Here is a 13,094-nt window from a genome sequence, read left to right as displayed (position 1 = left end):
GACCCCAGTCTGGCATGGCAGTCTCTGCATCATTTGCTGCAGAGGAAGACAGTGGGCTGAGAAATTGTACGATTTTGCTGGCCTTTTTTTCTCTGGACCCTCTTCTCGGCCAGCTAAGCTTTTCTTTTCTACTTGCCTCTTCCAATGCCTTTCCAAACAGTCAGCCCCCAGAGGTCACAGTCATCGGTGGCTGTGCCTCCCAGATGTCAATGACTGCTATCTTCATAGCTCACATACGTGTGCCCTTGTAGCAGAGGGATGGACGCCCAGGCGGCCATGATCCAGTGGCTAATTCACCGTATATGGCCTTTGGGTATATGGGTGTATAGCCATCATCCATCCGATGAAATAAAAATAGAATGTGTTTGAAAAAATTAGCAGATCTGGCAGCATCTGTGGAGAGAGAAAGGGAGTTAATGCTTTGAGTCAAATAAGGCTCTTCTTTGGAACTGAAGGGAGGCAGAAATGTGATGGGTTTTATGCTGTTGAAAGGCAGAGGGGGGATAGAACAAAAAGGAAGTCTAGAATAGTTTGCATTTGGTCATGTAGAGAAGGCCAAACTGTGAGCAGCAAAACCGGAACCTAACTTGAAATAAGTCCAAGAAATCATTGCTTCACCTGGAAGGAGCGTTTGTGTTTTGAACAGTGAGGAAAGAGGAGGTAAAGGGGCAGGTGATACGCCTCCTGCAGTTGCATGAGGAGGGTCCATGGGGATGGGATCAGTTGTGAGGGGCGATAGAGGAGTGGACCTCGGTGTCGTGGCAGGAACAGTCCCTTTGGAATGTTGACAAGGGAGGGGAGGGGAAGATGTGTTTGATGGTGGCATCATCTTGGAGTTGGTGGAAAAGGCAGAGGATGATCCTTTGAATATGAAGGCTGGTGGAATGGAAAATGAGGACAAGAGGAACCTTATTGTGGTTCTGGGTGGGAGGGGAAGGGGTGAGTGTAAAAGCGTGGAAAATGAGTTGGGAACAGCTGAATGCTCTGTCATTGGGGGGGCGGATCCTCAGTTGAGGAAAAAGGAAGACACTTCAGAGGTTCTGTTTTGAAAGATAGCATCATCAGAACAACTGTGATGTAGAGAGAGGAACTAGTAAGTGGGGGATTTGGTGTGAGGAGTAGGGGTGGTAGGTCTGTCATCACGGGTTTGCCTCGGGATTTGTTAGCTTCTTATTCTAGAAGAGAAATACTCGGAATATGGTGCAAGAGAAATACAATACTCGGAACAACAATAGAATATTCATATAAGGTCATCTAATCATCTCAAAGTGGCCAGCTCCTGTTAATTGTAGATATCCTTCCTATGATCGTTCAGGATTCCTTCTTCATGACTGCAGTAATGAGGTCCCTTAAACAGTTCAGAGGAGATAAAATGTACTTACAGGGTACTCTGCAGCCTCACAAAACATGCTGATGGTGGTGCAGTGGCAAGTATGGTTTCTTTTCAAGTAAGCAACCTGGGTTCAGTTCCTAACCATCTCTTTCTACTTGCAAATAAATTGTGTACTCCTCCAGTTAGTTGAAATTTTATTGACATTGAACAATTTCTGTACTAATTATTTCACTTACTCCAAATGAAAAGTGTACCTATTGGACCCAATTTAGGTTGTAGTTATGATGTCAATTTGTGGGATGTAGGGAGCATTCTTTCTTCCAGGTTCCCTCCCTTATGTCTTTTTCCTTTTTATTAGTTTCACTATTGGTGTGGATTCTTGTTCTCGCCCCAAGCTGGAAGATTTGATCAACTTTGCTTCAAATTTTCACTCTTTCTCACCGTGACATCTCCAACTCTCCTCTTCCCTTCCTGGTCTTCTTTGTATTTCTATTTCTGAGGAAAAGCTGTGAAACAATATTTACCATAAGCCCCTAGAGTCCTACATCTATCTTGACCACACGTCCTCCCACTCCGTTTTTTCTAAAGAATTTACATGATCCTCTATCTCTGTTCTATCTGTTCTAATGATGCAACCTTCCAATTAACCGCTTCTGATATCTCTTCCTTTTTCCTGAACTGAAGATTCCCCTCATCGTCATTGACAGAGCTTTCAATTGTGTTCTTCCCATTTCCTGCACTGACCCCTTCCATTCCCTCCCAAAACTATGGCAGGCTTCCATGTGTTTTCAAATTCAACAAATCAACCTCCGTCATTTCTGTCATCTCCAGCACGATGCCGCCACCAAACATCAAGGAGGCATTGGCATAGTGGTATTGTCGCTGGACCAGTAATCCAGAGACCCAGGATTAAAAAAAACTTCCCCCTCAATTTATTGCTGGCCTAGCCAGTGATGCCCTCATCCTATGAATAAATAAAAACAAAATCTTCCCCCTCAACCCCTTTGGCATTCCAAAGGGACTCTTCCCTCCACAACTCCCTGGCCCACTTTTCCATCACACACAACTGATGCTCTCCTCCCCATGACAACTTCCCAAGCAAACATAGGAGATACAGGATTTGCTCTTTCGCCCAGCTTCTCCCTTCATAATAAACAGCACCACTCTTTCCAGGTGAAACAGCAATTCTACTTGCACTTCTTTCACTTTAATATACTACACTTGCGCTCACAATGTGATTGCCTGAACATGTGGAGGTCAAACACAGAATGGGTGACTGTATTGCTGGACACCTCTGTTCAGTTTGTAAGCATGACCCTGAGTGTGAAAGGAATTCTAAAATGACCCTGTAAATACTTTGCAAGATACTTGATTTCAATATTTTGTTGAAATTTTAGTCTCTTTCCTTAAATGCGCTTTCCTTCATCTGCCTATCTTAGTTACTGTGAGAATATTTCAGTTCATCACTGCTTTGAATTGCATAAAAAAATAGATGCTTCAGGGCAGGCTGCAGAGTTACTCGGCTGTATACGAACTTGCACTGTGTGTTGGTGGTGCAGTGGTAAGCATGGTTGCCTTCTAAGTAGTTGACCTGGGTTCAATTCTCAGCCATCACATTGTTTACTTCCTACTTCAGGATGAACAGAGTGGCTATGGGATTTTGGTGATGCTGGAATTCATTAGTAAATGTTTCAGCACTGGAGTGTGTTGTTATATTTAACTAGCTTTCTTACTTTAACACTTTACTTGAATACTGCAGTTCAACAAAGGTAATAGTTACGGTCAATTAGATGACAGCATGTCCCGGAATCTATTTATGGTGGCTGGCTTGACTGACCAGGGTTATCTAGTGCATTTTTTACAAGATATGTACGTTGAGGAAAGATGGTTCAGGCAAACTTTAGTCAAAGACTGGCAGGCAGAAATATAATGTAGTAATGGGCAGCCAATAAAGGCAAGGAGTTTGGGTACAGATAAAGTCCAATCCCAGAATGGGGAAAGGGTCGACAACCAAAGGCAGAGCTCCCTGGATGATGAAAGCGTGGGGTGAAAAGCAGAGAAGTTGATCAGCATTTGGCAGGTGTCAGCTTGATAACACAAAGGAAATTTGGGCTAACTGTAAAACACACAGAGCAGAAAAAAGAAAGACGAGGAAAAGAGACAGTACAAGAATAGATTGTGGCAAACAGAAAAGGGATTGCACAACACTGTGGAGCAAATGACTGCACAGGAAGAAGCAGCAAAGTGTAGAAATGCAGTAAAGGGAATTCAATAATCAGGGGGTTAGACAGACTTTTTTACAACCACTGACTTGAGTCCCAAATGGAGAGTTGCCTCCCAGGTGCCAACGTAAAGGACGTCATTGTGAGGGTACAGAAAAATCTGAATGGAAAAGAGGAATAGCTGGAAGCCATGGGACTGAATCTCCTGGTTGGCGTGCAGGGGGCAGGCCCAACACACTGACGCTTAAAATGACGCACAATGATATTGGGCGTGTGTCCCGATGTCATCGCGATATTTCATTCAGCGGGTGCGCAGCCGACCCTGGCTGCATGCCTGCTGAAATGTTAAAGGCCTATTAAGGGATTAATTAAAATACTTGAAAATGCTGCCCGTCCAACCTCAACGTTGGCGGGCAGGCAGATTTTCAGGAAAGCTCATCCACAGGCAGGATGGGGATTCCTGAAGCTTTTATAAAATAAATAAATCAACTTTCCCAACTTCACAAACATGTCCCAACTCATGTGACACTGTCACATGAGGGAACATGTTTAAATCAATTCTTACTTCATTTATTAAAATGTTTTACAATCTATTCAATTTCCCCAAGGGGGCTTTGTGTCTCAGGGAGATTTCTGTGCTCTTTTACTCGCATACTCGAAAGAGCACAGGCACCAACTCTCCCTCCTAACCCTGCCCGTACAGGTAGTGTTGAGCGCCAACAGCCACTTGTTACGCTGAGCAGGCCTTAATTGGCCTGCCCGAGGAAAATGGCGGCGCGCAGCTGATCACGGGCGGCGATTGGCTCTGCGCCCGCCCCTGTCCAGCCCGCCCACCATGAGTAAAATCCTGGCTATGGCCTATGTGGGGACCTTTAACATAGAAGGGAAAAAGAGCTGAGATCCTGCAAGCAGAGTATCAGGAGTATGGGAGGAAGTTTAAAAGCACGGTTTCACATATAATAATCTCTGGATTACTCCCAGTGTTATGCGCTAGTGTGTATAGAAATAGTAGGGTTGTGTAGCTGAGAAACAGTGCAAGGAGAGGATTTTGGATTCCTGGGGCATTAGGGCCAGTTCTGGATTAGGAGGGACCTCCTAAAGTGGATGGGGGTTGCACCCCAACAGAGCTGAGACCAATGTCCTCGTGGGAAAACCAGCTACTATTGCGGGAGAGGGTTTAAACTAATTTTGCCGAGAAATGGACACCAGGATGTGAAGAGGAAAGGATTAACTCTAACACTACTCCAGTAATAGCTACTGAACATGTACGTAAGGAGCTATGTCATTAGCAATGTCGCTCACAGAGAGAAGTGAGTGAGAAGAACCCAACAGAGGAGCTGTATTGATGTCCTGATGTTCTATTACCTTCTAAATAGTTATGTAAATAAAAAGTATTTTGAAGGAAAGATCTTTGCCCCTAACCTGATCTCTTACTAGAGTAAGGAACTCAATGGGGAGAATTTTCTCCGCCATTTTACATGGGTGGGCCAATAAGGCCTGCCTGGCGTCACGAGCACCCGGAAACGCTGGTGGGTTCCCTGTGTGAGCGGGGGGAGTAGGCTGTGTCATGGCCTGTGCTCTTTCACACATGCGGCAAAGAGCACAGAAATCTCCCTTAGGCACAGAGCTGCCTCAGGGAGATTAGTTTGATTTTTTAAAATTTAAATAAAGAAAGAAAACATATTTTTAAACATTTCCCCTCATGTGACAGTGTCACATGAGCTGGGACATGTCTATGAATTTTATTTAAAAATTTTATTAAAATTTAAAAACCTTCATGAATCCTCATCCCACCCATGGACGAGGTTTCATGATGAATGTGAAGGGCACCTGGGCTCTTCACCTGCCCACGGTTGTTAAGGCTGGACAGGCAGCTCAGTTAAGCATTTTAATTGATATTTAAATGGCCTTAATAGGCCTTTGACAGTTTGGCGGGCACGTAGCCAACTCTGGTGTGCGCCCGCCAAACTGAAAATCGGAATAATGCGCGGTGATGTCAGGATGCATGCCCTACATCACCGCATGTCCTTTTACGCATTGGCGACCAGAAGACTCTGGCCAATGTTTCCCAAGATAACGCAACAATAATAGAGGATGAAACATTGTTGAGGAAAAACAAGGTACATGGAGATTTGGGAGATACACTCTAGCACTATTTGTATCAGTAATAGGAATAGTCAAGGGCAACTGCAAAGCAGTCTAAGATAGATTAGAGTGCATGTATGTAAATGCATGTAACATAAGGTTGGTGAGCCTTGGTCGCAATTCACCATTTGGAACTATATATTGTGACAATAACAGAGACCTGCTCAAAGAAAGGGGGATTGGCAATGTAATATTCCTGGCTAAAAGATGTTCGGGAAAGATAGGGAAGGGGAAAAAATGAGGTGGAAAGCAATATTGATCAATTAAACTATCATAGCACTGAAGAGGATTGATGTAGTTGAATGGTCAAAAATAGGATCGATTTGGTTCAAATTGATGAACAGTACCGATAACTGAGCATATACCAGCGAAGTGTGAGAAGGAGCTAAAGGAGCAAATTTGAAAGACAATTACAGGTAGATGTCAGAAATTGGCATTATGGGAGAATATATTTATCCAAATATAAACTAGGATAGTAACAACGTAAAGGGCAAAGAGAGGGGTGAACCTCTGAAGTGTGAACAAAAGAACTTTCTTGATCAGTGTGTTGCCAGCCCAATTGGTAAGAAAGCATTGCTGAATTTAGTTCTGGGGAAATAGGATGGGTGAGTGGAGAATGTTTTAATGGGAAGGTATTTGGAGAACAGTAATTTACCATCATCAGGTTTACAATAGTTATGGAAAACGACAATGCAAACTTAACTGGTAGAGGGTTAGCTTCAGTAAGTTGAAAAAAGCCCAGATTGATTAGAATCAAAAATTGACATGCAAAACTGAAACTGAACAATGGAAGGCCTTCAAAATGGAACTGTTTCAGGTACAGAGTAGACACATTGATGTGAAAGTGAAAGGAAGAGCACACAAAGCGAGAGCTCCTTGCTGTTTGAAGATATTGAGGTTAAAATGTGACAGGATCATGACAAATGTAATTAATAATATAGCAGAGAACCAAGCTGAGGAATGAAAGTATAGAGAATATTTAAAAAAGGGAATAAGAGAGACAAAGAGGCAGTATGACAGAAGATTAGTGTCTGAAATAAAAGGGAGCCTAGTAGTCTTCTCTAAACACATTTTGGTCAGAAGAATGCAGAGAGGCAAGAATAAATAATACAATTTTAAAAAGGATGCAAGAGCAGAGAGACATGAGGTTGTGTGCACAGATCTTTGAGGTGGCAGTATAGCATAAGGGTCTGGCACATATAGGGTTAATGTGGAACTGAGCATAGACTCTCCCACACAGTGATGGAAGAGAATGCATGACCCACACCCAGGGTCAGTGTGGTGTTGGACACAGACATGTGCAGGACCTAAGCATGGAGACAGCTCCCAGCTTCTACCCTTTATTGCATATTTGTAAATAGCTCTAGTAGTCAATAAAGTCTTACAGTTAACCTACTCCAGACGACAAAGACTTCATTAAAACCTACTAAGATATAACCAACACCCCACAACATGGTGGCAGCACAGAGTCACAGAATCAGAATAGTTACAGTGCAGAAGGAGGCCTTTTGGCCCATTGTGTCTGCACCGGCTCTCCAAATGAGCACTAAGATTTAGTGCCAATCTCCTGCTTTTCCCCAGTACCCTTACATAGTGTTTCTATTCAAATAATCATCCATGCCCTCTTTAATGCCTCGATTGAACCTGCCACCACCACACTTCCAGGCAGTGCATTCCAGACTCAAATCACTTGCTGTGTGAAAAAGATTTTTTCTCACATCACATTTGCTTCTTTTGCAAATAACTTTAAATCTGTGCCCTCTTGTTCTTGATCCTTTTATGAGCAGGAACAACTTCTCCCTATCTACTCTGTCCAGCCCCCTCATGACAGCGAACACCTTTATCAAATTTCCTCTTAGCCTTCTCCTCTCCAAAGAGGACAGTCCCAGCTTCTCCAATCTATCTTCACAACTGAAGTTTCTCATCCCTGGAACCATTTTTGTAAACCTCTTCTGCAATCTCTCCAATGTGTTCATATCCTTCCTATAATGTGGCACTCAACTCTACACAATACTTCAGCTGAAGTCTAACTAATGTCCTGTATCATTTCAGCACAGCTTCCTTACTCTTGTACTCTATACTCCTATTAATAAAGCCCAGGATACTATATGCTTTATTAACTGCTCTCTCCACCTGTTCTGCCACCTTCAATGATCTGTGCACATATATACCCAGGCCCCTCTCCTCCTGCACACCCTTAAGAATTGTACCCCTTATTTTATATTGTCTCTCCATGTTCTTCCTCCCAAAATGCATTCTTCACACTTCTCCATATTGAACCTCATCTGCCACTTATTTGCCCACTCCACCAACTTGTCTATGTCCTTTTGAAGTTCTACACTGTCCTCCTCACAGTTTACAATGCTTCTAAGTTTATATCATCCGCAAACGTTGAAATTATCCCCTGCACAGCAAGATCTAGAGCATTAACATACATCAGGAAAAGCAGGGGTCCTAATACTGACCCATGAGGAACTCCACTACAAACCTTCCTCCAGCCTGAAAAATAACCATTGACCATTACTCTGTTTCCTATTACTCAGCCAATTCTGTATCCATGCTGCTACTGTCTCTTTTATTCCATGAGCTATAACTTGTCTCACAAGTATGTTGTGTAGCACTGTCAAATGCCTTTTGAAAGTCCATGTACACCACATCAACAGCATTACCCTCATCAGCCCTTTCTGTTACCTCTTCAAAAAGCTCCAGCAAGTTAATTAAACATGATTTGCCCTTTAGAAATCCATGCTGGCCCTTTCTAATCAACCCACCCTTTTCCATGTGGCTACTCATTCTATCCTGAGTAATTGTTTCTAGAAACTTCCCTACCACTGAAATTAAACTGACTGGTCTGTAATTACTGGGCTTATCCTTACAACGTTTTTTTTAACAAGGGCATTATGCTTGCAATTCTCCAGTCCTCTGGCACCTCTCCTGAGTCTATGGAAGCCAGTGCCCCTGCAACTTCTACTCCCATTTCCTTTGAAGGTAGCCCATTGTTCAGCAACAGTTTCTCCCGTAAAACTTTGGTTCCAGTCTATCCAGCCCAGCTCTGTTCATGCCCCATTGAAGTCTCCCCGGTTAGTTAATCTTATTCTGGATTGCCCATTGTCCTTTTCTACCTTTGCCCTAAACCTAACGATACTATGATGACTGTTTCCTAAATGTTCCCCCACTGACTCCTGATCTACTTGCCCCACCTCATTTCCAAGGACCAGGTCCAACAGTGCATTCTTTCTTGTTGGACTGGACACATACTGCTGTAGAACACAATCTCAGAATGCTTACCCCTCTCCACCCTTTACACTACCACTGTCCCAGCCTACATTCAGGTAATTAAAGTCCTCCATTATAACTACTCTATAATGTTTGCATTTCTCTGTAAATTCCCTGCATATGTGTTCCTTTATATCATTCCCACTAATTGGCAGCCTACAGACTATGCTAAGCAATGTAATTGCACCCTTTTTGTTCCTTAGCTCTAGCCAAATTGATTCTGTCCTTGAACCCTCTGGGACAGCCTCTTTCTCGAGCACTGCAATGCTCTCCTTAACCAATACTGCCACCCCACCTCCTTTTCTTTCTCTCCTATCTTTTCTGAACACCTTGTACCCAGGAATATTTAACACCCAGTTTTGCTCTTCCTTGAACCAGGTCTCTGTTATTGCCATAACATCATATTTCCACATGGCAATCTGCACCTGTAACTCCCCAATTTTATTAACGATACTCTGTGCATTCACATACATGCACAGTAGCCCTGCTTTAGACCTAATTACTTTCTCCCTTACTCCAACTCCACCTATTAACTTACTATTGTCTATTCCAATGCTATCTATCTCTTCCAGTATTTGGTGCACGCTGGTATTCCTCTCTAATACTCTCTCCTGGTTCCCAAAGCCCAGCAGTGTTAGTTTAAAGCACTTCCCACAGCACTAGCAAAATGCCCCATAAGGAACTCAGCCCTGGCTCAGTTCAGGTGCAACCAGCCCGGCTTGTACAGTTGCTATCTTCCCCAGAGCTAGTCCCAATGTCCCAGAAATCTAAAGCACTCCCTCCTGCACCATCTTTCCAGCCATGCACTCGTCTGTCTTATCCTCCTATTCCTGTACTTAGTTGCACATGCACTGGGTCTAATCCAGAGATTACTACTTTGAGGTCATGCTTGCTCATTTTCAACCTAGCTCCCTAAATTCTGATTGCAGGACCACATCCCCCTTCCTACCTATGTCATTGATACCAATGTGGACCACCACCTCTGGCTGTTCACCCTCCTTCAAGAATGTCCTGCAGCCACTCTGTGAAGTCCTTGACCCTGGAACTAGAGAGGCAACATACCATCCTGGAGTCACATCTAAGGCCACAGAAACACCTGTCTGTACCCCTAACTAATGAGTCACCTCTCACTATTGCTCTTCCTTTTTTCTTCCTCCCCTCCAGTACAGCTGAGCCACTTATGGTGCCACAAGCTTGGCTCTGACTGCACTCTTCTGAGGAACCAACACCCTCACCAGTTGACACAACGGAAAACCGATTTGTGAGCGGGACTCCAGGAAACTCCTGCACTACCTGCCTGATTCTCTTGGACTGCCTGGCAGTTACCCATTCCATTTCTGCCCCCAGGCTCCTAAGCTGCAGTGTGACCACCTCTCTGAACGTGCTATTCACATATTTCTCAATTTTGTTGATGCACCACAGTGATTTCAGCCACTGCTTGAGCTATGAAACCCAGAGCTCAAGGTTCTGCAGCTGGTGGCATTTCCTGCACATGTGGTCATCTAGGATACCAGTAGCATCCATGACTTCCCATATTACAGGCCACACATTCCACTTGACCGAGGTGCCCTGCCATGCCTTAACTTTATTTTACTTTGGTTTACTCATATTGCTTCATTATACTGGACCTGAATTTCCCTTATTCCTGGTGTTTCTCTCTTAACTCCAAGTATAACTACTCCTTTAAAAATAATACACTTTTCTAATTTATAGCAATTCAAAGACAGTCTCTAAAAACAGTTTCTTACCAGCCAATGAACTCATGATTTTCCTGTGCTGTCCCTAGTTGTTTCTTCTCACTCTCCTTTTGAACTCAGTGTGGGCCGGTTCTGCGCAGCTGACTTGTATGCCTCTCCGACTCCCAGGTAACTGTAGGCCTCAAGCCTTTGTCTTGGTTTATCTGGTCCTGTTCCGAGCTGCACCCTTGCAGGTCCGCTGCCTCTCCGACTCCCAACATAACTGTAGGCCTCAAGCCTCAGCCCCGAGTTATCTGCTCCTACTCCAAGCTGCTCCCTCACAGGTCAGCAGCCTCTCTGACTCCCAAATGTAATGCAAAGGGGTGAAAAACCAAAAACCGCGCAGAAAATGCAGAGACAAATTAAAACACTAGAGAACTGAGAAAAAATTTAACAAAGCATTCTGACCTGAAAAGAAGCTCAAGAAGCAAAGGAGCAGAAGAAGAATCACCGGAAAAAGGCTCCAAACAAAGCTTGGAAGCTGAAGGTTGGTATTTAAAATTCTTCCCTGCAGCAGAAAACTCTATTGGGGCTCCTGTAGAAGTCTAGCTTCAGATCCAAAAGTGCAGACTCAGCAAGGTGAGCTCAATCTTTTAAAGCTCCAGGCTACAGCAAACCCAGCTGAAACCCAATCCATGAGTCAGAGCCTGAACTTGTGGTGTCCGAGTTCATCAGAAACAAAAAAAAGAGAAAGTGTTAATTAAATATTCCAGGAACATCACGTCCGTTCAACTCAGTAAAAGGCAAGCAGGAGCTGGAAATTGACAGACACATAAATGAAAAAGTAAAAGGCTGAACAAAAGGATCTATAGGTAGCTGATCCAGGCAGCCATTGTTAAATGTATTGTTTTCAAGCTGAATGCCACCACCATTGTTCTGGAATCTGTCAAAAACAGCAAGCATGGTAAATCCCTTTGTCTCTGAGTGAACAGCAATGCCATCTTTAAGCTCAGACAGCTCTTAAAGCAGAACATGTACTTCTAAAATTTTGAACATGGATCAGAATTGCACATTTCCAAGTCAATTTAGACTAAACCAAGGGCCAAATCAATCATAAAGTTGGGGACTTTGGAAGAAAAGATTCTTAGGATATAGCATATATATAGGGTTTAAATAAAAAGTCTGAAGAAGAGCAGGTGAACACACTGATTTACTCAGTAGGCCCAATTGTGGATGATGTTATTACAAGACATGGAATTAAAGAATCATCTGTAAAATTCAAAGGATACTAAAATCATTGAACATTTATTTTAATCAAAGAAGCAAAAATACTCAAATGAGCTAAAACCAATAAGAGAATCCAGCAGCCAGGAGACCTGTTGACTCATTCATCAATGGTCTGTACAGGATGGCAGAAGGTTGCGATTACAGAGTTTCAAAATCTGAACTCATCAAAGACAGAATACAGGTAAACATAGCTGATGACAGACTCTCTGACTGCTTGCAAGCAAAATAAGATCTGACCCTGGAAAAGGCCATCCAGATAGTTAGACAGCCAGAGCTCCATGAGCAGCACAGGACCATTTTAAGGGATAGAATAAATCATAGTGCAGAGACCACAGTCCAGCCAGTTAAGCATGTTATAGACAGGAGGGGGATTAATTTAAACAGCCCTGGTTTCTCCTCTCACCACCCGTCCACAAACAAAGGTGTTTTTATTTTGATTTTCCCCTTCATAAGGGGTGGTGTATTTCCCAACCCCTCAGTTTTGGTGTGATCCAATTTCTATTAATAACCCCACAGCAAACTCAAGATAGGGTATGCTCAGAGGGTTAGTTTATTTGCACACACTCAAATGCAAGGGGAGGGTCGCAACATAGACCCCTGTGCATTCATACGGTAAGAGAGGGACAGAAAAAGAAAGATTTATAGGGGAAAAAAACCACAGAGAAAAGAATTATTGTTTTATGTGAGACCGGAGTCCAGAATCAAAGTCCAGTGGTGTATTCCTTCACAGAGGTCAGCAGGCTAAACTGATGCTGGATAATTCACTTTTCCAGCAGAGTTGACTTCCATGACGTGATAAGCACACAAAGGTGAATCAGTCTTGTAGGTAATGGTACAGAAGTTCTAGTTGAAACAGTGTAGATGGGGCCAGGCATTCATACCTGAACAGACCCCTTTATCTATGCTGCTGTTTGGTAGATGGAAACATAGCAGTCTGAGCTTTGCAGTACTGCAAGATAGTATTGCTGGTTCTCCCAGCTAGAGATTTATGCCACATGACTCCCATCTCTCCACACCACCTTTGACAAGGGATGTGTATTCTTCATCTGGGTCCCCGAGATTGTTAAATATCCCAGCTGTTAACAATTGAAAGGAAGACTGCAAGGCTCTTCATCCTACCAGATGAGTCAGCTCCAGTTGGCCAGGCTTAACTTT

General features: G+C 43.4%; 1 non-coding gene across 1 annotated transcript; it reads left to right on the top strand.

The window, feature by feature from the left end:
- The first annotated feature begins 2,877 nt into the window (after nt 1-2,877).
- On the top strand, nt 2,878-2,949 carry trnar-ucu. The gene has a single exon. It is a non-coding gene; the product is annotated as a tRNA-Arg (tRNA).
- Nucleotides 2,950-13,094: the final 10,145 nt, after the last annotated feature.

The sequence above is a fragment of the Carcharodon carcharias genome, chromosome 14 (assembly GCF_017639515.1).
Source record: "Carcharodon carcharias isolate sCarCar2 chromosome 14, sCarCar2.pri, whole genome shotgun sequence".
Taxonomy (NCBI): domain Eukaryota; kingdom Metazoa; phylum Chordata; class Chondrichthyes; order Lamniformes; family Lamnidae; genus Carcharodon; species Carcharodon carcharias.
Note: the sequence above shows the minus strand (reverse complement) of the source record. Positions and strands in the feature narration are given on the sequence as shown.